General features: G+C 36.9%; 6 long non-coding RNA genes across 12 annotated transcripts; 3 read left to right on the top strand and 3 right to left on the bottom strand.

The window, feature by feature from the left end:
• The first annotated feature begins 3,873 nt into the window (after nt 1–3,873).
• Nucleotides 3,874–5,785, top strand: LOC113068509 (uncharacterized). Of its 3 annotated transcripts, none has more exons than XR_003279560.1 (5): nt 3,874–4,021; nt 4,465–4,534; nt 4,663–4,836; nt 4,937–5,113; nt 5,650–5,785. It is a non-coding gene; the product is annotated as an uncharacterized LOC113068509 (long non-coding RNA). The 3 variants fall into 3 exon arrangements; XR_003279561.1 differs by having other exon boundaries at nt 4,937–5,118; nt 5,650–5,757; XR_003279559.1 differs by lacking the exon at nt 5,650–5,785 and having other exon boundaries at nt 4,937–5,203.
• Nucleotides 4,970–5,976, bottom strand: LOC113068510 (uncharacterized). The gene is made up of 4 exons (XR_003279562.1): nt 5,904–5,976; nt 5,553–5,766; nt 5,227–5,307; nt 4,970–5,111 (listed from the first exon to the last, which is right to left on the bottom strand). It is a non-coding gene; the product is annotated as an uncharacterized LOC113068510 (long non-coding RNA).
• Nucleotides 5,977–13,240: 7,264 nt separating this feature from the next.
• Nucleotides 13,241–15,151, top strand: LOC113068507 (uncharacterized). 3 transcript variants are annotated; one of them, XR_003279556.1, is made up of 5 exons: nt 13,241–13,387; nt 13,831–13,900; nt 14,029–14,202; nt 14,303–14,479; nt 15,016–15,151. It is a non-coding gene; the product is annotated as an uncharacterized LOC113068507 (long non-coding RNA). The 3 variants fall into 3 exon arrangements; XR_003279557.1 differs by having other exon boundaries at nt 14,303–14,484; nt 15,016–15,123; XR_003279555.1 differs by lacking the exon at nt 15,016–15,151 and having other exon boundaries at nt 14,303–14,622.
• LOC113068508 (uncharacterized) lies at nt 14,336–15,291 on the bottom strand. The gene is made up of 4 exons (XR_003279558.1): nt 15,270–15,291; nt 14,919–15,132; nt 14,593–14,673; nt 14,336–14,477 (listed from the first exon to the last, which is right to left on the bottom strand). It is a non-coding gene; the product is annotated as an uncharacterized LOC113068508 (long non-coding RNA).
• Nucleotides 15,292–22,605: 7,314 nt separating this feature from the next.
• LOC113068505 (uncharacterized) lies at nt 22,606–24,517 on the top strand. 3 transcript variants are annotated; one of them, XR_003279552.1, is made up of 5 exons: nt 22,606–22,753; nt 23,197–23,266; nt 23,395–23,568; nt 23,669–23,845; nt 24,382–24,517. It is a non-coding gene; the product is annotated as an uncharacterized LOC113068505 (long non-coding RNA). The 3 variants fall into 3 exon arrangements; XR_003279553.1 differs by having other exon boundaries at nt 23,669–23,850; nt 24,382–24,489; XR_003279551.1 differs by lacking the exon at nt 24,382–24,517 and having other exon boundaries at nt 22,607–22,753; nt 23,669–23,988.
• Nucleotides 23,702–24,657, bottom strand: LOC113068506 (uncharacterized). The gene is made up of 4 exons (XR_003279554.1): nt 24,636–24,657; nt 24,285–24,498; nt 23,959–24,039; nt 23,702–23,843 (listed from the first exon to the last, which is right to left on the bottom strand). It is a non-coding gene; the product is annotated as an uncharacterized LOC113068506 (long non-coding RNA).
• Between the last annotated feature and the right edge of the window lie 2,153 nt (nt 24,658–26,810).

Genomic DNA, 26,810 nt, shown 5'->3' with positions numbered 1-26,810 from the left:
GCAGGGAGAGGAAAAGTAGATATAAGTCATGATCTGCAAGATTAACCACAATCTGATGTGATCCGACCACCTCAGAGAAAACCAGTGTTGAGCTGCTGCAAGAGCTTTTGAAGCACAGCAGCTGTGGTCAGAGAGTTCTCGTGTGTTCTGATTGGTGGATGATGATGATGATGATGATGATGATGATGAGTGGATAAAGACTAGAGCTATCAAATAGTGAGAGAGTGATCTGCTCACCTGGTTATGTTCGTGGATGTTTCGACGTGGACAGCAGTTCGGAATGGAAATATTGATATTTTATTTGTTAACAACATACTTTCCGTACCTTAATTTCAGTAAATGTCATGAAATTACATTTACATTTATTCATTTAGCAGACACTTTTATCCAAAGCGACTTACAGATGAAGACAGTGGAAGCAATCAAAAACAACAAAAAGAGCAATGATATATAAGTGCTATAACAAGTCTCAGTTAGGTTAACACAGTACACATAGGATGGGTTTTTAAATCATATAATAAATAAAAAGAAAACAGATAGAATAAAAAATAAAAGAATAGAGCTAGCTAGATAGAGGTCTTTGCACATACACACACACATACATATACAATTGCATAATAAATGAAAAGAAAATAGAATCCAAAAGATTAGAAAGGTAGTTAGATTTTTAAAGAATAGAATTAGAATAGTGAGTGTTAAAGTTAGAGGGTGAAATAAAGATGGAAGAGATGTGTTTTAAGCCGATTCTTGAAGATGGTTAAGGACTCAGCTGCTCGGATTGAGTTGGGGAGGTCATTCCACCAGAAGGGAACATTTAATTTAAAAGTCCGTAAAAGTGACTATGTGCTTCTTTGAGATGAACAATCAAGCGACGTTCACTTGCAGAACACAAGCTTCTAGAGGCACATAAGTCTGAAGTAATGAATTTAGGTAAATGGGTGCAGAGCCAGTGGTAGTTTTGTAGGCAAACATCAATGCCTTGAATTTTATGCGAGCAGCTGTTGGAAGCCAGTGCAACTTGACAAACAGAGGAGTGACGTGTATTCTTTTTGGCTCATTAAAAATTAATCTTGCTGCCGCGTTCTGAATTAATTGTAAAGGTTTGATAGAACTGGCTGGAAGACCTGCCACGAGGGCATTGCAATAGTCCAGCCTGGACAGAACAAGAGCTTAAACAAGGAGTTGTGCAGCATGTTCTGAAAGAAAGGGCTTGATCTTCTTGATGTTGAATAAAGCAAATCTGCAGGATCGGACAGTTTTAGCAATGTGGTCTGAGAAAGTCAGCTGATCATCAATCATAACTCCAAGGCTTCTAGCTGTTTTTGAAGGAGTTATGGTTGATGTGACTAACTTGATGGTGAAATTGTGATGAAACGATGGGTTTGCTGGAATCACAAGCAGTTCTGTCTTGGCAAGGTTGAGTTGAAGGTGATGGTCCATCATCCAGGAAGAAATGTCAGTTAGACAAGCTGAGATGTGAATAGCTACCGTCGGATCATCAGAATGGAATGAGAGGTAGAGTTGAGTGTCATCAGCATAGCAGTGATATGAAAAGCCATGTTTCTGAATGACAGAACCTAATGATGCCATGTAGAGAAAGAAGAGAAGTGGTCCAAGAACTGAGCCCTGAGGCACCCCAGTAGTTAGATGTTGAGACGTGGACACCTCACCTCTTCAAGATACTTTGAAGGACCTATCTGATAGGTAAGACTCAAACCATTGAAGTGTTGTTCCTGAGATGCCTTTCGCCAGTAGCGTTGATAGGAGGATCGGGTGGTTAACCGTGTCAAAAGCAGCGGACAGATCAAGCAGGATAAGTACTGAAGATTTGGATTCTGCTCTTTCCAGTCTTAGGGCTTCAACAACTGAGAGCAAGGCCGTCTCAGCTGAATGTCCACTTCTGAAGCCAGATTAGTTGCTGTCAAGGAGATTGTTGTGTGTGAGAAATGTAGAGACTTGTTTGAACACAGCTCGTTCAAGTATTTTTGCAATAAAAGGAAGAAGGGAAACTGGTCTGTAGTTCTCTAAAAGAGATGGGTTGAGGTTGGGTTTCTTAAGTAGTGGAGAATTATTAAAATTAAAATTAAATTAAATTATTAAAATTAGAGAACTAAGCCAATAGTACCGATGTTGGTGTCATTTGATTTGGATGGGAACTCCGGATTGTGAATTATTTGTGTCAGTTCGGGAGTTCGTAGCGGGATCGCGAATCATTTGAGTCAGTTTGGGGATCGCGACTCATTTGAATCAGTTTGGGAGTTCGTAGCGGGATCGCGAATCATTTGAGTCAGTGCAGGAGTTCAAAGCGGGTTCGCGAATCATTTGAGTCATTTTGGGGTTCGCGAATCATAGCTGTATATGGATAGGCATATATATATAAATATGTGTGTGTGTGTGTGTGTGTGTGTGTATATGTATGTTTCTCGAAATTGATTCTGAATAATTCAGATTGCTTTCATTTATTTATTTCAAAATGTTTTGTGTTATGTTGTCCATTGTTGATAGTTTTCATACTTAAGCTGTGAAAGGAACATTTTTAAGGGCTCAACACAACAGCTTTTATGATGCAGAAGCCACTTTAGTTTTTGATTCTGAATATATTATTCAGGTGTTTTGTTATTTATTTCAGAAATCCTTGTGATATACAATATTCAGTTTGTGCTGGTCTGACTTAATCAAAATAGTGTTTGAAAATTACTTTCTGTTTTACTTTGTGTTTGTATAGACCATAACGCATAAAAGCGCATTAATGGGAACATTAAAGAAAGTTCTTTAAAACAGTAACTAAAAAGTTACTTTTAACAGTAATGCATTACTTTTTGGTGTAAGTAATCAACAAAGTAATTGAGTTACTTTTTGAATTAAGTAACTAGTAACTGTAGCTAGTTAATATTTCTTAGTAACTAGCACAACACTGGTGTTGTCATAACGTTCACCTTGGAGATTGAAAATGTTTCTTTTTTGAGACCCCAGGAGCCCAAATTCAGACCCAGAACAATAAAACCCACAGAAGAGGTGGGAGTTCAGAGGAGGAATCTTTATATTACCAAACTGCAGGGAGAGGAAGAGTAGATATAAGTCATGATCTGCAAGATTAACCACAATCTGATGTGATCCGACCACCTCAGAGAAAACCAGTGTTGAGCTGCTGCAAGAGCTTTTGAAGCACAGCAGCTGTGGTCAGAGAGTTCTCGTGTGTTCTGATTGGTGGATGATGATGATGATGATGATGATGATGATGAGTGGATAAAGACTAGAGCTATCAAATAGTGAGAGAGTGATCTGCTCACCTGGTTATGTTCGTGGATGTGTCGACGTGGACAGCAGTTCGGAATAGAAATATTGATATTTTATTTGTTAACAACATACTTTCCGTACCTTAATTTCAGTAAATGTTATTAAATTAGAGAACTAAGCCAATAGTAGTGCTGTCGGTGTCGTTTGATTTGGATGGGAACTCCGGATTGTGAATCATTTGAGTCAGTTCGGGAGTTCGTAGCGGGATCGCGAATCAATTGAGTCATTTTGGAGATCGCGAATCATAGCTGTATTTGGATAGGCATTTTTAACTAATTTAGTAACTAGTTCTAATTACCAACGCGTGTTTAGGTGTGATATGTGTACTCATATTTTTAGTTTTAAAGGTGCCCTAGAATGTGTTGAAATAATATTTTAAATTTGTCTCGGATATTTACAAAGAGTGTATGTGGCTTTTTAAGGGCATTTAAAATGTCCAGATGGTTTTACAGGTCCATTTTCAACCCTAGAAATTGGCCCTAGAATGAAATGGTCTGTTTTTACCTTATTTGGAAGGGTCATGAATAGTAATGAGGAGTTCTGCTCTGATTGGCTGTTTCACTGCGGGCTCATCACAGCAGCTCAGAGTGACAACAAACAGGTCCAGCGTGACAATGGAGAGATGAGGCGTTCAACAGTACATGTTTGAGTCCGTTTCAGATGAAGATGACGATTTTAAGGAACAACCAAATGTTTTAAGATTGGAAATGGACGCTTCTGAGTGGTAAGTTTATTTTTTATTTTCAGTAAGGACTTAACTGTTACGTCAATTCTAGAACTTCAACCTAAACGTTAACTAGCATATAGCATTAACTTTACACGTTAAGTTATAACGTCAGCAGTCACAATTTTATTTTTAGCATGATATTAAAAACATTAAAATTATTATATTGTCAACGTATAATTTTACAATGATAGGTTTTTCACGTTGAATCAAGAACATAAAACAGTGAACTGTGTAACGTTAGCGCGTGAATGTATTGTTTGGAAAGTATTTACAGTAAGTTAGCCTATTGAAGTTATTAAAGTTGATTTATTTAGCCAACAAAAGTACAGTATAGAAGCCACTCAATATAGTCAATGTCATGTTTACTACGCTGCTTTATTGTGATTAGGACTTAGCCTCATAACAACAAAAACTTAATCAAGGTCTATCTTTTTTTACAGGTGTACTTGTGGAAATTGTGCACGCATGGCCCTCGAGAGAGAAAATATATGTTGCAGGGAAATACCACAGGTATTTCATAAGTACACTTGATAGAAATGTATTCAACCTATCTATGTGTGTGCTTTCTTCTACTTCCAAACAAAGTATGAAAGATTACTGTAAATAACAGTGCCATTATGATTTGTTTTCTTTTGCAGGTCACAAGAAAAATGAGAAAAGTGCCTAATACAAAATCCTGCATGACAGACCATCCTGGCCTTGAACCTGTGTGACTCAATATATACTGTATTCTTTTTAAAATGCAATGAATGAATGTAGCAATGAATGTATATAGAGCTGACCATGGGCGTTACAGTCAGAGGGATGGAAAGGTAAGGCCAGTTTCACACACTTGCTACATTTTGTGTAAATAATTGGGCTCTGTTGCATCCTGATGTTTCCTGATGCTGCTGGACAATATGTTGGATTCAGACCCCGTCTTGACTGAAACGTGACACATGCAGAGCAACAGCTTCTTCCATGGAAGGTCTGTCATGCTGAGAAGACCGGTCCGGAGGCACAGGAATCTGCTGTATGCCATCCAGATATGGAAGAGGATCACGGACAACTTCTTCAAAAACAGTATTCATCAAGTTGATGACACAGCCTGTAAAGTATAATAAGTTATTCATTTAAACATTCATTTTATTTGCACATTTGTAAGTATTGTTTAAAATAAATATTTTTGGGAAAAGCTTATAAAATGTTGGCTCTGTTTTTACTGGTTTGACGGTGTGTCCTCCCTCTGGAAAGAGAAGCTTGTACACAGCATTCTCACTGAAGTCATCTTTACAAGATACAACCTAAAGGATAAGAGAAACAAACACAACAATTGTTCATATTGTCATAGTGAATAAATCAACTTTTTTATTCATCATTAAAATTATGAAAATATTAAAAATAGCATTTATATACTTATACTAATACAATAAATCTGTACCATTCTGTAAACTGTGACCTCTAACTGAAAGGCAGTACCAGTTTGCCCACACAGAAAACAATAGTATGCCTCCTTTCAAACATAACTGTTTATGTGTTGTGTTCTGACCTATGTTCATGTTGACACCGAGGGGACGCTGGGTCAGAATGTGTGTGATTGTCTTGAATGTGGTTCATGATGGAGGTCCATCTGGTTCCCTTCTCAGGTCCTGAATCAGAGCTGCTGGCAGACCAGTACAGGTGCTGGGGGATGCTCTTATGCCACTTCTTCACCAAACTACAGTCCTTCTCTCTGGACATTTTCTACATCTTCTTTGTCAATCCTGATTGAGTAAAAGTTACAGGCAAAACATATCAGATTTTTTTATTTTTTATTTGATGAAGTAAGCTTTTTCAGAAATATGGATCCTAATACCATGAATATTTGAATTTTATTTTCTTTCAAAGACGCAAGCATTACCTTTCGCCATGTGCCAGACGTCATAAGAGTAGTTAATTTTACGACCCTTTAAAAACTTTTTTTTTTATCTGGGGGTGACGGTCAGTAACAACACAGTCCAACTTTACACCGCTTTCCTCCAGGAGGTCCAAGCTTCTTCTAAGACCCTCCTTCTCCACGTGGTATCTTCCCCCTTCCTCATTACTCTTAGTAGAAACACACAAGTATAAAATGTGTATGTAATATCTCCATAAATTACTTCTATATAAAGAAGTGTGCATGATAAATATAAGTATTTTCTTCTCTACATAAAAATTGCTGAGTATGTTATGTATGCTGTATTTTATCTCTAAAGTTTGCACAGATTTGTTACAAACTGATATTAAAGACAAAGTTGTCAACTGCTCACATGACATTTAAAAACAGTATAATTGCAATTTTACATAGTTATACATAACAGGAGTATGTTATCCATAGTCTGCAGTTGAAGTACCTGCACCAGCTGTATGTCTGTTATGTTGTTGGTCTGCAAGTTCATCATAGTGTAGCTCCCATATTTTGCAGAATGTCCTGCAATTACAAAAATAGTCACTAATCATTTTTAAATAATGCAGAGGTATTTATAAGACAGAAACACACAATCTTAATATTTACAAGTACTTGTGCAAATGCATAGTTGTTTGCATAGAAAGAGAGACTGAAATAAAAATGTGCACCTAGTGAGTAAGCTTGCATGAAATAGACGAAAGTAAAATTATTTGACAAAAGGGAATTTACATATGTATCTACAGTAGTATTTTGTAGACAATTTTATAAGACAACACAAGCAATAATTATTTACCTCAGCTTAAATACTTTGTCATACTATTTAGAACTAAACCAATAGTAGCGCTGGCTGTCATTTGATTTGGATGGGAACTTCGGATTGTGAATCATTTGAGTCAGTTCGGAAGTTCGTAGTGGGTTCGCGAATCATTTGAGTCAGTTCGAAAGTTCGTAGTGGCTTCGCGAATCATTTGCGTCAGTTCGGGAGTTCAAAGCGGGTTCGCGAATCATTTAAGTCCATTTGGGGATCGCGAATCATTTGAGTCAGTTCGGGAGTTCGTAGCGGGTTCGCGAATCATTTGAGTCAATTTGGGGATAGCGAATCATTTGAGTCCATTTGGGGATCGCGAATCATTTGAGTCAGTTCGGGAGTTCAAAGCGGGTTCGCGAATCATTTGAGTCAATTTGGGGATTGCGAATCATTTGAATCAGTTCAGAAGTTCTTAGTTGGGATCGCGAATCATTTGCGTCAGTTCGGGAGTTCAAAGCGGGTTCGCGAATCATTTGATTCATTTTGGGGATCGCAAATCATAGCTGTATATGGATAGACATTTTTAACTAATTTAGTAGCTAGTTCTCATTACGTTTTCCACGCGTGTTTAGGTGTGATATGTGAACTCGTATTTTTTGTTTTAAAGATGTTCCTTTTAACAGTATCAAGTATATTAAAAAACTGGACAAATCTTGCCTAAAAAGTGCACGCATCTAGGCTAATGTAAAGTTATATGATGAAGTCATACTAGTGAACGTGTGCATTTTGAGTCGTTCTTTCACTGCATTATTCGGTGTATTCAAATGCATTTATGAATGCATGTGAATGATCACAAAATTCAAGATATGGGGGTTAGAAAATGTTTATATTTATATCATTTTATGTAGTTAATCAATATCACACGAAGAGTGCCATTTCAGTTTTTCTCCAAAAATCAGCATGATTAAAATGTGATATTAAGTTACTAAAACAATAATTTAATTACAAATACAAAATGTTGCAGAGTAATGTAATATATGAATGAATAATAGCCTAAAGAACCTTTGTGCCAAAAGGGTTCTTTCTTGTCATTGTATAACCTTTTTAGCATAAAAGGTTCTTTGGAGTTGAGTAAAGAACCCTATGGTTCTATATAGAACCCCAATGAACCCTTTTTTCTAAGAGTGTTGTCTAGTGTTGGGCAGTAACGCACTATTAGTAACGCGTTACTGTAACGCAGTTACTTTTGACAATAACTAATACTGTAACGCAGTTACTTTTGACAATAACTAATACTGTAACGCAGTTACTTTTGACAATAACTAATACTGTAACGCATTACTTTTTAAATGAAATAACTCATGGTTACCATATGGTGCATTGTCTGTTATTTTTTAAAATTAATACATTTTGACTGAAGTGCAGCCTAACCTGTTTGCAGCAGTGAAGCATTGTGGGATTGGTGGATGCCAACCACTGTAAACACGAAGGCGCACTGTGGGCGTGTCTCCGTTTATTCAAGTATGTGCGGCAGTCATGGCGAGTCACGGCGAGAGCAACATGAGTTTCTCAAAGTGGAAATATGCTCATTATTTCACTTTAGTTGAGCATAAAGACATGGTTCTATCCTAGCCCACGAATTTCCAATCCGGGCGCTCAGATTTTATAAACCGTACCCTCGGTTTTTAAATCTGTATCCACGAATTCATAATCTGCGCGCACACATTCGCAATCCGTTCCCATGGATTTGTAAACTGTAGCCTACTCACTGATTCATGCAGCAAGCTGCTACGTGTTAACATACAGTTTTAATGAATATTATTATGTGGAATGGGTCTACAGCAAAGTGTCTTTAGTGATTCTCTGTATGTTTTTCTCATACAGGTGAAACATTGTAGAAAACATGCACCTGTCTCTACTGTGGAGTCGCCGGCTTTCAGTCAGATCCTTAGCATGATAACATAGATTTCATTTTTAAACAGCATTTATATATATATATATATATGTGTGTGTGTATGTTTCTCGAAATTGATTCTGAATTATTCAGATTGCTTTCATTTATTTATTTCAAAAAGTTCTGTGTTATGTTGTCCATTGTTGATAGTTTTCATACTTAAGCTGTGAAAGGAACATTTTTAAGGGCTCAACACAACAGCTTTTATGATGCAGAAGCCACTTTAGTTTTTGATTCTGAATATATTATTCAGGTGTTTTGTTATTTATTTCAGAAATCCTTGTGATATACAATATTCAGTTTGTGCTGGTCTGACTTAATCAAAATAGTGTTTAAAAATTACTTTCTGTTTTACTTTGTGTTTGTATAGATCATAACGCATAAAAGTGCATTAATGGGAACATTAAAGAAAGTTCTGCATTACTTTTTGGTGTAAGTAATCAACAAAGTAATTGAGTTACTTTTTGAATTAAGTAACTAGTAACTGTAGCTAGTTAATATTTCTTAGTAACTAGCACAACACTGGTGTTGTCATAACGTTCACCTTGGAGATTGAAAATGTTTCTTTTTTGAGACCCCAGGAGCCCAAATTCAGACCCAGAACAATAAAACCCACAGAAGAGGTGGGAGTTCAGAGGAGGAATCTTTATATTACCAAACTGCAGGGAGAGGAAAAGTAGATATAAGTCATGATCTGCAAGATTAACCACAATCTGATGTGATCCGACCACCTCAGAGAAAACCAGTGTTGAGCTGCTGCAAGAGCTTTTGAAGCACAGCAGCTGTGGTCAGAGAGTTCTCGTGTGTTCTGATTGGTGGATGATGATGATGATGATGATGATGATGATGATGAGTGGATAAAGACTAGAGCTATCAAATAGTGAGAGAGTGATCTGCTCACCTGGTTATGTTCGTGGATGTTTCGACGTGGACAGCAGTTCGGAATGGAAATATTGATATTTTATTTGTTAACAACATACTTTCCGTACCTTAATTTCAGTAAATGTCATGAAATTACATTTACATTTATTCATTTAGCAGACACTTTTATCCAAAGCGACTTACAGATGAAGACAGTGGAAGCAATCAAAAACAACAAAAAGAGCAATGATATATAAGTGCTATAACAAGTCTCAGTTAGGTTAACACAGTACACATAGGATGGGTTTTTAAATCATATAATAAATAAAAAGAAAACAGATAGAATAAAAAAATAAAAGAATAGAGCTAGCTAGATAGAGGTCTTTGCACATACACACACACATACATATACAATTGCATAATAAATGAAAAGAAAATAGAATCCAAAAGATTAGAAAGGTAGTTAAATTTTTTAAAGAATAGAATTAGAATAGTGAGTGTTAAAGTTAGAGGGTGAAATAAAGATGGAAGAGATGTGTTTTAAGCCGATTCTTGAAGATGGTTAAGGACTCAGCTGCTCGGATTGAGTTGGGGAGGTCATTCCACCAGAAGGGAACATTTAATTTAAAAGTCCGTAAAAGTGACTATGTGCTTCTTTGAGATGAACAATCAAGCGACGTTCACTTGCAGAACGCAAGCTTCTAGACGCACATAAGTCTGAAGTAATGAATTTAGGTAAATGGGTGCAGAGCCAGTGGTAGTTTTGTAGGCAAACATCAATGCCTTGAATTTTATGCGAGCAGCTGTTGGAAGCCAGTGCAACTTGACAAACAGAGGAGTGACGTGTATTCTTTTTGGCTCATTAAAAATTAATCTTGCTGCCGCGTTCTGAATTAATTGTAAAGGTTTGATAGAACTGGCTGGAAGACCTGCCACGAGGGCATTGCAATAGTCCAGCCTGGACAGAACAAGAGCTTAAACAAGGAGTTGTGCAGCATGTTCAGAAAGATAGGGCTTGATCTTCTTGATGTTGAATAAAGCAAATCTGCAGGATCGGACAGTTTTAGCAATGTGGTCTGAGAAAGTCAGCTGATCATCAATCATAACTCCAAGGCTTCTAGCTGTTTTTGAAGGAGTTATGGTTGATGTGACTAACTTGATGGTGAAATTGTGATGAAACGATGGGTTTGCTGGAATCACAAGCAGTTCTGTCTTGGCAAGGTTGAGTTGAAGGTGATGGTCCATCATCCAGGAAGAAATGTCAGTTAGACAAGCTGAGATGTGAATAGCTACCGTCGGATCATCAGAATGGAATGAGAGGTAGAGTTGAGTGTCATCAGCATAGCAGTGATATGAAAAGCCATGTTTCTGAATGACAGAACCTAATGATGCCATGTAGAGAAAGAAGAGAAGTGGTCCAAGAACTGAGCCCTGAGGCACCCCAGTAGTTAGATGTTGAGACGTGGACACCTCACCTCTTCAAGATACTTTGAAGGACCTATCTGATAGGTAAGACTCAAACCATTGAAGTGTTGTTCCTGAGATGCCTTTCGCCAGTAGCGTTGATAGGAGGATCGGGTGGTTAACCGTGTCAAAAGCAGCGGACAGATCAAGCAGGATAAGTACTGAAGATTTGGATTCTGCTCTTTCCAGTCTTAGGGCTTCAACAACTGAGAGCAAGGCCGTCTCAGCTGAATGTCCACTTCTGAAGCCAGATTAGTTGCTGTCAAGGAGATTGTTGTGTGTGAGAAATGTAGAGACTTGTTTGAACACAGCTCGTTCAAGTATTTTTGCAATAAAAGGAAGAAGGGAAACTGGTCTGTAGTTCTCTAAAAGAGATGGGTTGAGGTTGGGTTTCTTAAGTAGTGGAGAATTATTAAAATTAAAATTAAATTAAATTATTAAAATTAGAGAACTAAGCCAATAGTACCGATGTTGGTGTCATTTGATTTGGATGGGAACTCCGGATTGTGAATTATTTGTGTCAGTTCGGGAGTTCGTAGCGGGATCGCGAATCATTTGAGTCAGTTTGGGGATCGCGACTCATTTGAATCAGTTTGGGAGTTCGTAGCGGGATCGCGAATCATTTGAGTCAGTTTGGGGATCGCGACTCATTTGAATCAGTTTGGGAGTTCGTAGCGGGATCGCGAATCATTTGAGTCAGTGCAGGAGTTCAAAGCGGGTTCGCGAATCATTTGAGTCATTTTGGGGTTCGCGAATCATAGCTGTATATGGATAGGCATATATATATAAATATGTGTGTGTGTGTGTGTGTGTGTGTGTATATGTATGTTTCTCGAAATTGATTCTGAATAATTCAGATTGCTTTCATTTATTTATTTCAAAATGTTTTGTGTTATGTTGTCCATTGTTGATAGTTTTCATACTTAAGCTGTGAAAGGAACATTTTTAAGGGCTCAACACAACAGCTTTTATGATGCAGAAGCCACTTTAGTTTTTGATTCTGAATATATTATTCAGGTGTTTTGTTATTTATTTCAGAAATCCTTGTGATATACAATATTCAGTTTGTGCTGGTCTGACTTAATCAAAATAGTGTTTGAAAATTACTTTCTGTTTTACTTTGTGTTTGTATAGACCATAACGCATAAAAGCGCATTAATGGGAACATTAAAGAAAGTTCTTTAAAACAGTAACTAAAAAGTTACTTTTAACAGTAATGCATTACTTTTTGGTGTAAGTAATCAACAAAGTAATTGAGTTACTTTTTGAATTAAGTAACTAGTAACTGTAGCTAGTTAATATTTCTTAGTAACTAGCACAACACTGGTGTTGTCATAACGTTCACCTTGGAGATTGAAAATGTTTCTTTTTTGAGACCCCAGGAGCCCAAATTCAGACCCAGAACAATAAAACCCACAGAAGAGGTGGGAGTTCAAAGGAGGAATCTTTATATTACCAAACTGCAGGGAGAGGAAGAGTAGATATAAGTCATGATCTGCAAGATTAACCACAATCTGATGTGATCCGACCACCTCAGAGAAAACCAGTGTTGAGCTGCTGCAAGAGCTTTTGAAGCACAGCAGCTGTGGTCAGAGAGTTCTCGTGTGTTCTGATTGGTGGATGATGATGATGATGATGATGATGATGATGAGTGGATAAAGACTAGAGCTATCAAATAGTGAGAGAGTGATCTGCTCACCTGGTTATGTTCGTGGATGTGTCGACGTGGACAGCAGTTCGGAATAGAAATATTGATATTTTATTTGTTAACAACATACTTTCCGTACCTTAATTTCAGTAAATGTTATTAAATTAGAGAACTAAGCCAATAGTAGTGCTGTCGGTGTCGTTTGATTTGGATGGGAACTCCGGATTGTGAATCATTTGAGTCAGTTCGGGAGTTCGTAGCGGGATCGCGAATCAATTGAGTCATTTTGGAGATCGCGAATCATAGCTGTATTTGGATAGGCATTTTTAACTAATTTAGTAACTAGTTCTAATTACCAACGCGTGTTTAGGTGTGATATGTGTACTCATATTTTTAGTTTTAAAGGTGCCCTAGAATGTGTTGAAATAATATTTTAAATTTGTCTCGGATATTTACAAAGAGTGTATGTGGCTTTTTAAGGGCATTTAAAATGTCCAGATGGTTTTACAGGTCCATTTTCAACCCTAGAAATTGGCCCTAGAATGAAATGGTCTGTTTTTACCTTATTTGGAAGGGTCATGAATAGTAATGAGGAGTTCTGCTCTGATTGGCTGTTTCACTGCGGGCTCGTCACAGCAGCTCAGAGTGACAACAAACAGCTCCAGCGTGACAATGGAGAGATGAGGCGTTCAACAGTACATGTTTGAGTCCGTTTCAGATGAAGATGACGATTTTAAGGAACAACCAAATGTTTTAAGATTGGAAATGGACGCTTCTGAGTGGTAAGTTTATTTTTTATTTTCAGTAAGGACTTAACTGTTACGTCAATTCTAGAACTTCAACCTAAACGTTAACTAGCATATAGCATTAACTTTACACGTTAAGTTATAACGTCAGCAGTCACAATTTTATTTTTAGCATGATATTAAAAACATTAAAATTATTATATTGTCAACGTATAATTTTACAATGATAGGTTTTTCACGTTGAATCAAGAACATAAAACAGTGAACTGTGTAACGTTAGCGCGTGAATGTATTGTTTGGAAAGTATTTACAGTAAGTTAGCCTATTGAAGTTATTAAAGTTGATTTATTTAGCCAACAAAAGTACAGTATAGAAGCCACTCAATATAGTCAATGTCATGTTTACTACGCTGCTTTATTGTGATTAGGACTTAGCCTCATAACAACAAAAACTTAATCAAGGTCTATCTTTTTTTACAGGTGTACTTGTGGAAATTGTGCACGCATGGCCCTCGAGAGAGAAAATATATGTTGCAGGGAAATACCACAGGTATTTCACTAGTACACTTGATAGAAATGTATTCAACCTATCTATGTGTGTGCTTTCTTCTACTTCCAAACAAAGTATGAAAGATTACTGTAAATAACAGTGCCATTATGATTTGTTTTCTTTTGCAGGTCACAAGAAAAATGAGAAAAGTGCCTAATACAAAATCCTGCATGACAGACCATCCTGGCCTTGAACCTGTGTGACTCAATATATACTGTATTCTTTTTAAAATGCAATGAATGAATGTAGCAATGAATGTATATAGAGCTGACCATGGGCGTTACAGTCAGAGGGATGGAAAGGTAAGGCCAGTTTCACACACTTGCTACATTTTGTGTAAATAATTGGGCTCTGTTGCATCCTGATGTTTCCTGATGCTGCTGGACAATATGTTGGATTCAGACCCCGTCTTGACTGAAACGTGACACATGCAGAGCAACAGCTTCTTCCATGGAAGGTCTGTCATGCTGAGAAGACCGGTCCGGAGGCACAGGAATCTGCTGTATGCCATCCAGATATGGAAGAGGATCACGGACAACTTCTTCAAAAACAGTATTCATCAAGTTGATGACACAGCCTGTAAAGTATAATAAGTTATTCATTTAAACATTCATTTTATTTGCACATTTGTAAGTGTTGTTTAAAATAAATATTTTTGGGAAAAGCTTATAAAATGTTGGCTCTGTTTTTACTGGTTTGACGGTGTGTCCTCCCTCTGGAAAGAGAAGCTTGTACACAGCATTCTCACTGAAGTCATCTTTACAAGATACAACCTAAAGGATAAGAGAAACAAACACAACAATTGTTCATATTGTCATAGTGAATAAATCAACTTTTTTATTCATCATTAAAATTATGAAAATATTAAAAATAGCACTTATATACTTATACTAATACAATAAATCTGTACCATTCTGTAAACTGTGACCTCTAACTGAAAGGCAGTACCAGTTTGCCCACACAGAAAACAATAGTATGCCTCCTTTCAAACATAACTGTTTATGTGTTGTGTTCTGACCTATGTTCATGTTGACACCGAGGGGACGCTGGGTCAGAATGTGTGTGATTGTCTTGAATGTGGTTCATGATGGAGGTCCATCTGGTTCCCTTCTCAGGTCCTGAATCAGAGCTGCTGGCAGACCAGTACAGGTGCTGGGGGATGCTCTTATGCCACTTCTTCACCAAACTACAGTCCTTCTCTCTGGACATTTTCTACATCTTCTTTGTCAATCCTGATTGAGTAAAAGTTACAGGCAAAACATATCAGATTTTTTTATTTTTTATTTGATGAAGTAAGCTTTTTCAGAAATATGGATCCTAATACCATGAATATTTGAATTTTATTTTCTTTCAAAGACGCAAGCATTACCTTTCGCCATGTGCCAGACGTCATAATAGTAGTTAATTTTACGACCCTTTAAAAACTTTTTTTTTTTATCTGGGGGTGACGGTCAGTAACAACACAGTCCAACTTTACACCGCTTTCCTCCAGGAGGTCCAAGCTTCTTCTAAGGTCATCCTTCTCCATTGGTAGCTTCCCCCTTCCTCATTGCTCTTAGTAGAAACACACAAGTATAAAATGTGTATGTAATATCTCCATAAATTACTTCTATATAAAGAAGTGTGCATGATAAATATAAGTATTTTCTTCTCTACATAAAAATTGCTGAGTATGTTATGTATGCTGTATTTTATCTCTAAAGTTTGCACAGATTTGTTACAAACTGATATTAAAGACAAAGTTGTCAACTGCTCACATGACATTTAAAAACAGTATAATTGCAATTTTACATAGTTATACATAACAGGAGTATGTTATCCATAGTCTGCAGTTGAAGTACCTGCACCAGCTGTATGTCTGTTATGTTGTTGGTCTGCAAGTTCATCATAGTGTAGCTCCCATATTTTGCAGAATGTCCTGCAATTACAAAAATAGTCACTAATCATTTTTAAATAATGCAGAGGTATTTATAAGACAGAAACACACAATCTTAATATTTACAAGTACTTGTGCAAATGCATAGTTGTTTGCATAGAAAGAGAGACTGAAATAAAAATGTGCACCTAGTGAGTAAGCTTGCATGAAATAGACGAAAGTAAAATTATTTGACAAAAGGGAATTTACATATGTATCTACAGTAGTATTTTGTAGACAATTTTATAAGACAACACAAGCAATAATTATTTACCTCAGCTTAAATACTTTGTCATACTATTTAGAACTAAACCAATAGTAGCGCTGGCTGTCATTTGATTTGGATGGGAACTTCGGATTGTGAATCATTTGAGTCAGTTCGGAAGTTCGTAGTGGGTTCGCGAATCATTTGAGTCAGTTCGAAAGTTCGTAGTGGCTTCGCGAATCATTTGCGTCAGTTCGGGAGTTCAAAGCGGGTTCGCGAATCATTTAAGTCCATTTGGGGATCGCGAATCATTTGAGTCAGTTCGGGAGTTCGTAGCGGGTTCGCGAATCATTTGAGTCAATTTGGGGATAGCGAATCATTTGAGTCCATTTGGGGATCGCGAATCATTTGAGTCAGTTCGGGAGTTCAAAGCGGGTTCGCGAATCATTTGAGTCAATTTGGGGATTGCGAATCATTTGAATCAGTTCAGAAGTTCTTAGTTGGGATCGCGAATCATTTGCGTCAGTTCGGGAGTTCAAAGCGGGTTCGCGAATCATTTGATTCATTTTGGGGATCGCAAATCATAGCTGTATATGGATAGACATTTTTAACTAATTTAGTAGCTAGTTCTCATTACGTTTTCCACGCGTGTTTAGGTGTGATATGTGAACTCGTATTTTTTGTTTTAAAGATGTTCCTTTTAACAGTATCAAGTATATTAAAAAACTGGACAAATCTTGCCTAAAAAGTGCACGCATCTAGGCTAATGTAAAGTTATATGATGAAGTCATACTAGTGAACGTGTGCATTTTGAGTCGTTCTTTCACTGCATTATTCGGTGTATTCAAATGCATTTATGAATGCATGTGAATGATCACAAAATTCAAGATATGGGGGTTAGAAAATGTTTATATTTATATCATTTTATGTAGTTAATCAATATCACACGAAGAGTGCCATTTCAGTTTTTCTCCAAAAATCAGCATGATTAAAATGTGATATTAAGTTACTAAAACAATAATTTAATTACAAATACAAAATGTTGCAGAGTAATGTAATATATGAATGAATAATAGCCTAAAGAACCTTTGTGCCAAAAGGGTTCTTTCTTGTCATTGTATAACCTTTTTAGCATAAAAGGTTCTTTGGAGTTGAGTAAAGAACCCTATGGTTCTATATAGAACCCCAATGAACCCTTTTTTCTAAGAGTGTTGTCTAGTGTTGGGCAGTAACGCACTATTAGTAACGCGTTACTGTAACGCAGTTACTTTTGACAATAACTAATACTGTAACGCAGTTACTTTTGACAATAACTAATACTGTAACGCAGTTACTTTTGACAATAACTAATACTGTAACGCATTACTTTTTAAATGAAATAACTCATGGTTACCATATGGTGCATTGTCTGTTATTTTTTAAAATTAATACATTTTGACTGAAGTGCAGCCTAACCTGTTTGCAGCAGTGAAGCATTGTGGGATTGGTGGATGCCAACCACTGTAAACACGAAGGCGCACTGTGGGCGTGTCTCCGTTTATTCAAGTATGTGCGGCAGTCATGGCGAGTCACGGCGAGAGCAACATGAGTTTCTCAAAGTGGAAATATGCTCATTATTTCACTTTAGTTGAGCATAAAGACATGGTTCTATCCTAGCCCACGAATTTCCAATCCGGGCGCTCAGATTTTATAAACCGTACCCTCGGTTTTTAAATCTGTATCCACGAATTCATAATCTGCGCGCACACATTCGCAATCCGTTCCCATGGATTTGTAAACTGTAGCCTACTCACTGATTCATGCAGCAAGCTGCTACGTGTTAACATACAGTTTTAATGAATATTATTATGTGGAATGGGTCTACAGCAAAGTGTCTTTAGTGATTCTCTGTATGTTTTTCTCATACAGGTGAAACATTGTAGAAAACATGCACCTGTCTCTACTGTGGAGTCGCCGGCTTTCAGTCAGATCCTTAGCATGATAACATAGATTTCATTTTTAAACAGCATTTATATATATATATATATATGTGTGTGTGTATGTTTCTCGAAATTGATTCTGAATTATTCAGATTGCTTTCATTTATTTATTTCAAAAAGTTCTGTGTTATGTTGTCCATTGTTGATAGTTTTCATACTTAAGCTGTGAAAGGAACATTTTTAAGGGCTCAACACAACAGCTTTTATGATGCAGAAGCCACTTTAGTTTTTGATTCTGAATATATTATTCAGGTGTTTTGTTATTTATTTCAGAAATCCTTGTGATATACAATATTCAGTTTGTGCTGGTCTGACTTAATCAAAATAGTGTTTAAAAATTACTTTCTGTTTTACTTTGTGTTTGTATAGATCATAACGCATAAAAGTGCATTAATGGGAACATTAAAGAAAGTTCTGCATTACTTTTTGGTGTAAGTAATCAACAAAGTAATTGAGTTACTTTTTGAATTAAGTAACTAGTAACTGTAGCTAGTTAATATTTCTTAGTAACTAGCACAACACTGGTGTTGTCATAACGTTCACCTTGGAGATTGAAAATGTTTCTTTTTTGAGACCCCAGGAGCCCAAATTCAGACCCAGAACAATAAAACCCACAGAAGAGGTGGGAGTTCAGAGGAGGAATCTTTATATTACCAAACTGCAGGGAGAGGAAAAGTAGATATAAGTCATGATCTGCAAGATTAACCACAATCTGATGTGATCCGACCACCTCAGAGAAAACCAGTGTTGAGCTGCTGCAAGAGCTTTTGAAGCACAGCAGCTGTGGTCAGAGAGTTCTCGTGTGTTCTGATTGGTGGATGATGATGATGATGATGATGATGATGATGATGAGTGGATAAAGACTAGAGCTATCAAATAGTGAGAGAGTGATCTGCTCACCTGGTTATGTTCGTGGATGTTTCGACGTGGACAGCAGTTCGGAATGGAAATATTGATATTTTATTTGTTAACAACATACTTTCCGTACCTTAATTTCAGTAAATGTCATGAAATTACATTTACATTTATTCATTTAGCAGACACTTTTATCCAAAGCGACTTACAGATGAAGACAGTGGAAGCAATCAAAAACAACAAAAAGAGCAATGATATATAAGTGCTATAACAAGTCTCAGTTAGGTTAACACAGTACACATAGGATGGGTTTTTAAATCATATAATAAATAAAAAGAAAACAGATAGAATAAAAAAATAAAAGAATAGAGCTAGCTAGATAGAGGTCTTTGCACATACACACACACATACATATACAATTGCATAATAAATGAAAAGAAAATAGAATCCAAAAGATTAGAAAGGTAGTTAAATTTTTTAAAGAATAGAATTAGAATAGTGAGTGTTAAAGTTAGAGGGTGAAATAAAGATGGAAGAGATGTGTTTTAAGCCGATTCTTGAAGATGGTTAAGGACTCAGCTGCTCGGATTGAGTTGGGGAGGTCATTCCACCAGAAGGGAACATTTAATTTAAAAGTCCGTAAAAGTGACTATGTGCTTCTTTGAGATGAACAATCAAGCGACGTTCACTTGCAGAACGCAAGCTTCTAGACGCACATAAGTCTGAAGTAATGAATTTAGGTAAATGGGTGCAGAGCCAGTGGTAGTTTTGTAGGCAAACATCAATGCCTTGAATTTTATGCGAGCAGCTGTTGGAAGCCAGTGCAACTTGACAAACAGAGGAGTGACGTGTATTCTTTTTGGCTCATTAAAAATTAATCTTGCTGCCGCGTTCTGAATTAATTGTAAAGGTTTGATAGAACTGGCTGGAAGACCTGCCACGAGGGCATTGCAATAGTCCAGCCTGGACAGAACAAGAGCTTAAACAAGGAGTTGTGCAGCATGTTCAGAAAGATAGGGCTTGATCTTCTTGATGTTGAATAAAGCAAATCTGCAGGATCGGACAGTTTTAGCAATGTGGTCTGAGAAAGTCAGCTGATCATCAATCATAACTCCAAGGCTTCTAGCTGTTTTTGAAGGAGTTATGGTTGATGTGACTAACTTGATGGTGAAATTGTGATGAAACGATGGGTTTGCTGGAATCACAAGCAGTTCTGTCTTGGCAAGGTTGAGTTGAAGGTGATGGTCCATCATCCAGGAAGAAATGTCAGTTAGACAAGCTGAGATGTGAATAGCTACCGTCGGATCATCAGAATGGAATGAGAGGTAGAGTTGAGTGTCATCAGCATAGCAGTGATATGAAAAGCCATGTTTCTGAATGACAGAACCTAATGATGCCATGTAGAGAAAGAAGAGAAGTGGTCCAAGAACTGAGCCCTGAGGCACCCCAGTAGTTAGATGTTGAGACGTGGACACCTCACCTCTTCAAGATACTTTGAAGGACCTATCTGATAGGTAAGACTCAAACCATTGAAGTGTTGTTCCTGAGATGCCTTTCGCCAGTAGCGTTGATAGGAGGATCGGGTGGTTAACCGTGTCAAAAGCAGCGGACAGATCAAGCAGGATAAGTACTGAAGATTTGGATTCTGCTCTTTCCAGTCTTAGGGCTTCAACAACTGAGAGCAAGGCCGTCTCAGCTGAATGTCCACTTCTGAAGCCAGATTAGTTGCTGTCAAGGAGATTGTTGTGTGTGAGAAATGTAGAGACTTGTTTGAACACAGCTCGTTCAAGTATTTTTGCAATAAAAGGAAGAAGGGAAACTGGTCTGTAGTTCTCTAAAAGAGATGGGTTGAGGTTGGGTTTCTTAAGTAGTGGAGAATTATTAAAATTAAAATTAAATTAAATTATTAAAATTAGAGAACTAAGCCAATAGTACCGATGTTGGTGTCATTTGATTTGGATGGGAACTCCGGATTGTGAATTATTTGTGTCAGTTCGGGAGTTCGTAGCGGGATCGCGAATCATTTGAGTCAGTTTGGGGATCGCGACTCATTTGAATCAGTTTGGGAGTTCGTAGCGGGATCGCGAATCATTTGAGTCAGTTTGGGGATCGCGACTCATTTGAATCAGTTTGGGAGTTCGTAGCGGGATCGCGAATCATTTGAGTCAGTGCAGGAGTTCAAAGCGGGTTCGCGAATCATTTGAGTCATTTTGGGGTTCGCGAATCATAGCTGTATATGGATAGGCATATATATATAAATATGTGTGTGTGTGTGTGTGTGTGTGTGTATATGTATGTTTCTCGAAATTGATTCTGAATAATTCAGATTGCTTTCATTTATTTATTTCAAAATGTTTTGTGTTATGTTGTCCATTGTTGATAGTTTTCATACTTAAGCTGTGAAAGGAACATTTTTAAGGGCTCAACACAACAGCTTTTATGATGCAGAAGCCACTTTAGTTTTTGATTCTGAATATATTATTCAGGTGTTTTGTTATTTATTTCAGAAATCCTTGTGATATACAATATTCAGTTTGTGCTGGTCTGACTTAATCAAAATAGTGTTTGAAAATTACTTTCTGTTTTACTTTGTGTTTGTATAGACCATAACGCATAAAAGCGCATTAATGGGAACATTAAAGAAAGTTCTTTAAAACAGTAACTAAAAAGTTACTTTTAACAGTAATGCATTACTTTTTGGTGTAAGTAATCAACAAAGTAATTGAGTTACTTTTTGAATTAAGTAACTAGTAACTGTAGCTAGTTAATATTTCTTAGTAACTAGCACAACACTGGTGTTGTCATAACGTTCACCTTGGAGATTGAAAATGTTTCTTTTTTGAGACCCCAGGAGCCCAAATTCAGACCCAGAACAATAAAACCCACAGAAGAGGTGGGAGTTCAAAGGAGGAATCTTTATATTACCAAACTGCAGGGAGAGGAAGAGTAGATATAAGTCATGATCTGCAAGATTAACCACAATCTGATGTGATCCGACCACCTCAGAGAAAACCAGTGTTGAGCTGCTGCAAGAGCTTTTGAAGCACAGCAGCTGTGGTCAGAGAGTTCTCGTGTGTTCTGATTGGTGGATGATGATGATGATGATGATGATGATGATGAGTGGATAAAGACTAGAGCTATCAAATAGTGAGAGAGTGATCTGCTCACCTGGTTATGTTCGTGGATGTGTCGACGTGGACAGCAGTTCGGAATAGAAATATTGATATTTTATTTGTTAACAACATACTTTCCGTACCTTAATTTCAGTAAATGTTATTAAATTAGAGAACTAAGCCAATAGTAGTGCTGTCGGTGTCGTTTGATTTGGATGGGAACTCCGGATTGTGAATCATTTGAGTCAGTTCGGGAGTTCGTAGCGGGATCGCGAATCAATTGAGTCATTTTGGAGATCGCGAATCATAGCTGTATTTGGATAGGCATTTTTAACTAATTTAGTAACTAGTTCTAATTACCAACGCGTGTTTAGGTGTGATATGTGTACTCATATTTTTAGTTTTAAAGGTGCCCTAGAATGTGTTGAAATAATATTTTAAATTTGTCTCGGATATTTACAAAGAGTGTATGTGGCTTTTTAAGGGCATTTAAAATGTCCAGATGGTTTTACAGGTCCATTTTCAACCCTAGAAATTGGCCCTAGAATGAAATGGTCTGTTTTTACCTTATTTGGAAGGGTCATGAATAGTAATGAGGAGTTCTGCTCTGATTGGCTGTTTCACTGCGGGCTCGTCACAGCAGCTCAGAGTGACAACAAACAGCTCCAGCGTGACAATGGAGAGATGAGGCGTTCAACAGTACATGTTTGAGTCCGTTTCAGATGAAGATGACGATTTTAAGGAACAACCAAATGTTTTAAGATTGGAAATGGACGCTTCTGAGTGGTAAGTTTATTTTTTATTTTCAGTAAGGACTTAACTGTTACGTCAATTCTAGAACTTCAACCTAAACGTTAACTAGCATATAGCATTAACTTTACACGTTAAGTTATAACGTCAGCAGTCACAATTTTATTTTTAGCATGATATTAAAAACATTAAAATTATTATATTGTCAACGTATAATTTTACAATGATAGGTTTTTCACGTTGAATCAAGAACATAAAACAGTGAACTGTGTAACGTTAGCGCGTGAATGTATTGTTTGGAAAGTATTTACAGTAAGTTAGCCTATTGAAGTTATTAAAGTTGATTTATTTAGCCAACAAAAGTACAGTATAGAAGCCACTCAATATAGTCAATGTCATGTTTACTACGCTGCTTTATTGTGATTAGGACTTAGCCTCATAACAACAAAAACTTAATCAAGGTCTATCTTTTTTTACAGGTGTACTTGTGGAAATTGTGCACGCATGGCCCTCGAGAGAGAAAATATATGTTGCAGGGAAATACCACAGGTATTTCACTAGTACACTTGATAGAAATGTATTCAACCTATCTATGTGTGTGCTTTCTTCTACTTCCAAACAAAGTATGAAAGATTACTGTAAATAACAGTGCCATTATGATTTGTTTTCTTTTGCAGGTCACAAGAAAAATGAGAAAAGTGCCTAATACAAAATCCTGCATGACAGACCATCCTGGCCTTGAACCTGTGTGACTCAATATATACTGTATTCTTTTTAAAATGCAATGAATGAATGTAGCAATGAATGTATATAGAGCTGACCATGGGCGTTACAGTCAGAGGGATGGAAAGGTAAGGCCAGTTTCACACACTTGCTACATTTTGTGTAAATAATTGGGCTCTGTTGCATCCTGATGTTTCCTGATGCTGCTGGACAATATGTTGGATTCAGACCCCGTCTTGACTGAAACGTGACACATGCAGAGCAACAGCTTCTTCCATGGAAGGTCTGTCATGCTGAGAAGACCGGTCCGGAGGCACAGGAATCTGCTGTATGCCATCCAGATATGGAAGAGGATCACGGACAACTTCTTCAAAAACAGTATTCATCAAGTTGATGACACAGCCTGTAAAGTATAATAAGTTATTCATTTAAACATTCATTTTATTTGCACATTTGTAAGTGTTGTTTAAAATAAATATTTTTGGGAAAAGCTTATAAAATGTTGGCTCTGTTTTTACTGGTTTGACGGTGTGTCCTCCCTCTGGAAAGAGAAGCTTGTACACAGCATTCTCACTGAAGTCATCTTTACAAGATACAACCTAAAGGATAAGAGAAACAAACACAACAATTGTTCATATTGTCATAGTGAATAAATCAACTTTTTTATTCATCATTAAAATTATGAAAATATTAAAAATAGCACTTATATACTTATACTAATACAATAAATCTGTACCATTCTGTAAACTGTGACCTCTAACTGAAAGGCAGTACCAGTTTGCCCACACAGAAAACAATAGTATGCCTCCTTTCAAACATAACTGTTTATGTGTTGTGTTCTGACCTATGTTCATGTTGACACCGAGGGGACGCTGGGTCAGAATGTGTGTGATTGTCTTGAATGTGGTTCATGATGGAGGTCCATCTGGTTCCCTTCTCAGGTCCTGAATCAGAGCTGCTGGCAGACCAGTACAGGTGCTGGGGGATGCTCTTATGCCACTTCTTCACCAAACTACAGTCCTTCTCTCTGGACATTTTCTACATCTTCTTTGTCAATCCTGATTGAGTAAAAGTTACAGGCAAAACATATCAGATTTTTTTATTTTTTATTTGATGAAGTAAGCTTTTTCAGAAATATGGATCCTAATACCATGAATATTTGAATTTTATTTTCTTTCAAAGACGCAAGCATTACCTTTCGCCATGTGCCAGACGTCATAATAGTAGTTAATTTTACGACCCTTTAAAAACTTTTTTTTTTTATCTGGGGGTGACGGTCAGTAACAACACAGTCCAACTTTACACCGCTTTCCTCCAGGAGGTCCAAGCTTCTTCTAAGGTCATCCTTCTCCATTGGTAGCTTCCCCCTTCCTCATTGCTCTTAGTAGAAACACACAAGTATAAAATGTGTATGTAATATCTCCATAAATTACTTCTATATAAAGAAGTGTGCATGATAAATATAAGTATTTTCTTCTCTACATAAAAATTGCTGAGTATGTTATGTATGCTGTATTTTATCTCTAAAGTTTGCACAGATTTGTTACAAACTGATATTAAAGACAAAGTTGTCAACTGCTCACATGACATTTAAAAACAGTATAATTGCAATTTTACATAGTTATACATAACAGGAGTATGTTATCCATAGTCTGCAGTTGAAGTACCTGCACCAGCTGTATGTCTGTTATGTTGTTGGTCTGCAAGTTCATCATAGTGTAGCTCCCATATTTTGCAGAATGTCCTGCAATTACAAAAATAGTCACTAATCATTTTTAAATAATGCAGAGGTATTTATAAGACAGAAACACACAATCTTAATATTTACAAGTACTTGTGCAAATGCATAGTTGTTTGCATAGAAAGAGAGACTGAAATAAAAATGTGCACCTAGTGAGTAAGCTTGCATGAAATAGACGAAAGTAAAATTATTTGACAAAAGGGAATTTACATATGTATCTACAGTAGTATTTTGTAGACAATTTTATAAGACAACACAAGCAATAATTATTTACCTCAGCTTAAATACTTTGTCATACTATTTAGAACTAAACCAATAGTAGCGCTGGCTGTCATTTGATTTGGATGGGAACTTCGGATTGTGAATCATTTGAGTCAGTTCGGAAGTTCGTAGTGGGTTCGCGAATCATTTGAGTCAGTTCGAAAGTTCGTAGTGGCTTCGCGAATCATTTGCGTCAGTTCGGGAGTTCAAAGCGGGTTCGCGAATCATTTAAGTCCATTTGGGGATCGCGAATCATTTGAGTCAGTTCGGGAGTTCGTAGCGGGTTCGCGAATCATTTGAGTCAATTTGGGGATAGCGAATCATTTGAGTCCATTTGGGGATCGCGAATCATTTGAGTCAGTTCGGGAGTTCAAAGCGGGTTCGCGAATCATTTGAGTCAATTTGGGGATAGCGAATCATTTGAGTCAGTTCAGTAGTTCGTAGCGGGATCGCGAATCATTTGCATCAGTTCGGGAGTTCAAAGCGGGTTCGCGAATCATTTGAGTCAATTTGGGGATTGCGAATCATTTGAATCAGTTCAGAAGTTCTTAGTTGGGATCGCGAATCATTTGCGTCAGTTCGGGAGTTCAAAGCGGGTTCGCGAATCATTTGATTCATTTTGGGGATCGCAAATCATAGCTGTATATGGATAGACATTTTTAACTAATTTAGTAGCTAGTTCTCATTACGTTTTCCACGCGTGTTTAGGTGTGATATGTGAACTCGTATTTTTTGTTTTAAAGATGTTCCTTTTAACAGTATCAAGTATATTAAAAAACTGGACAAATCTTGCCTAAAAAGTGCACGCATCTAGGCTAATGTAAAGTTATATGATGAAGTCATACTAGTGAACGTGTGCATTTTGAGTCGTTCTTTCACTGCATTATTCGGTGTATTCAAATGCATTTATGAATGCATGTGAATGATCACAAAATTCAAGATATGGGGGTTAGAAAATGTTTATATTTATATCATTTTATGTAGTTAATCAATATCACACGAAGAGTGCCATTTCAGTTTTTCTCCAAAAATCAGCATGATTAAAATGTGATATTAAGTTACTAAAACAATAATTTAATTACAAATACAAAATGTTGCAGAGTAATGTAATATATGAATGAATAATAGCCTAAAGAACCTTTGTGCCAAAAGGGTTCTTTCTTGTCATTGTATAACCTTTTTAGCATAAAAGGTTCTTTGGAGTTGAGTAAAGAACCCTATGGTTCTATATAGAACCCCAATGAACCCTTTTTTCTAAGAGTGTTGTCTAGTGTTGGGCAGTAACGCACTATTAGTAACGCGTTACTGTAACGCAGTTACTTTTGACAATAACTAATACTGTAACGCAGTTACTTTTGACAATAACTA

Source organism: Carassius auratus, linkage group LG45M (genome assembly GCF_003368295.1).
Source record: "Carassius auratus strain Wakin linkage group LG45M, ASM336829v1, whole genome shotgun sequence".
Classification (NCBI taxonomy): Eukaryota; Metazoa; Chordata; class Actinopteri; order Cypriniformes; family Cyprinidae; genus Carassius; species Carassius auratus.
This window is presented reverse-complemented; position numbering and strand designations above follow the sequence as displayed.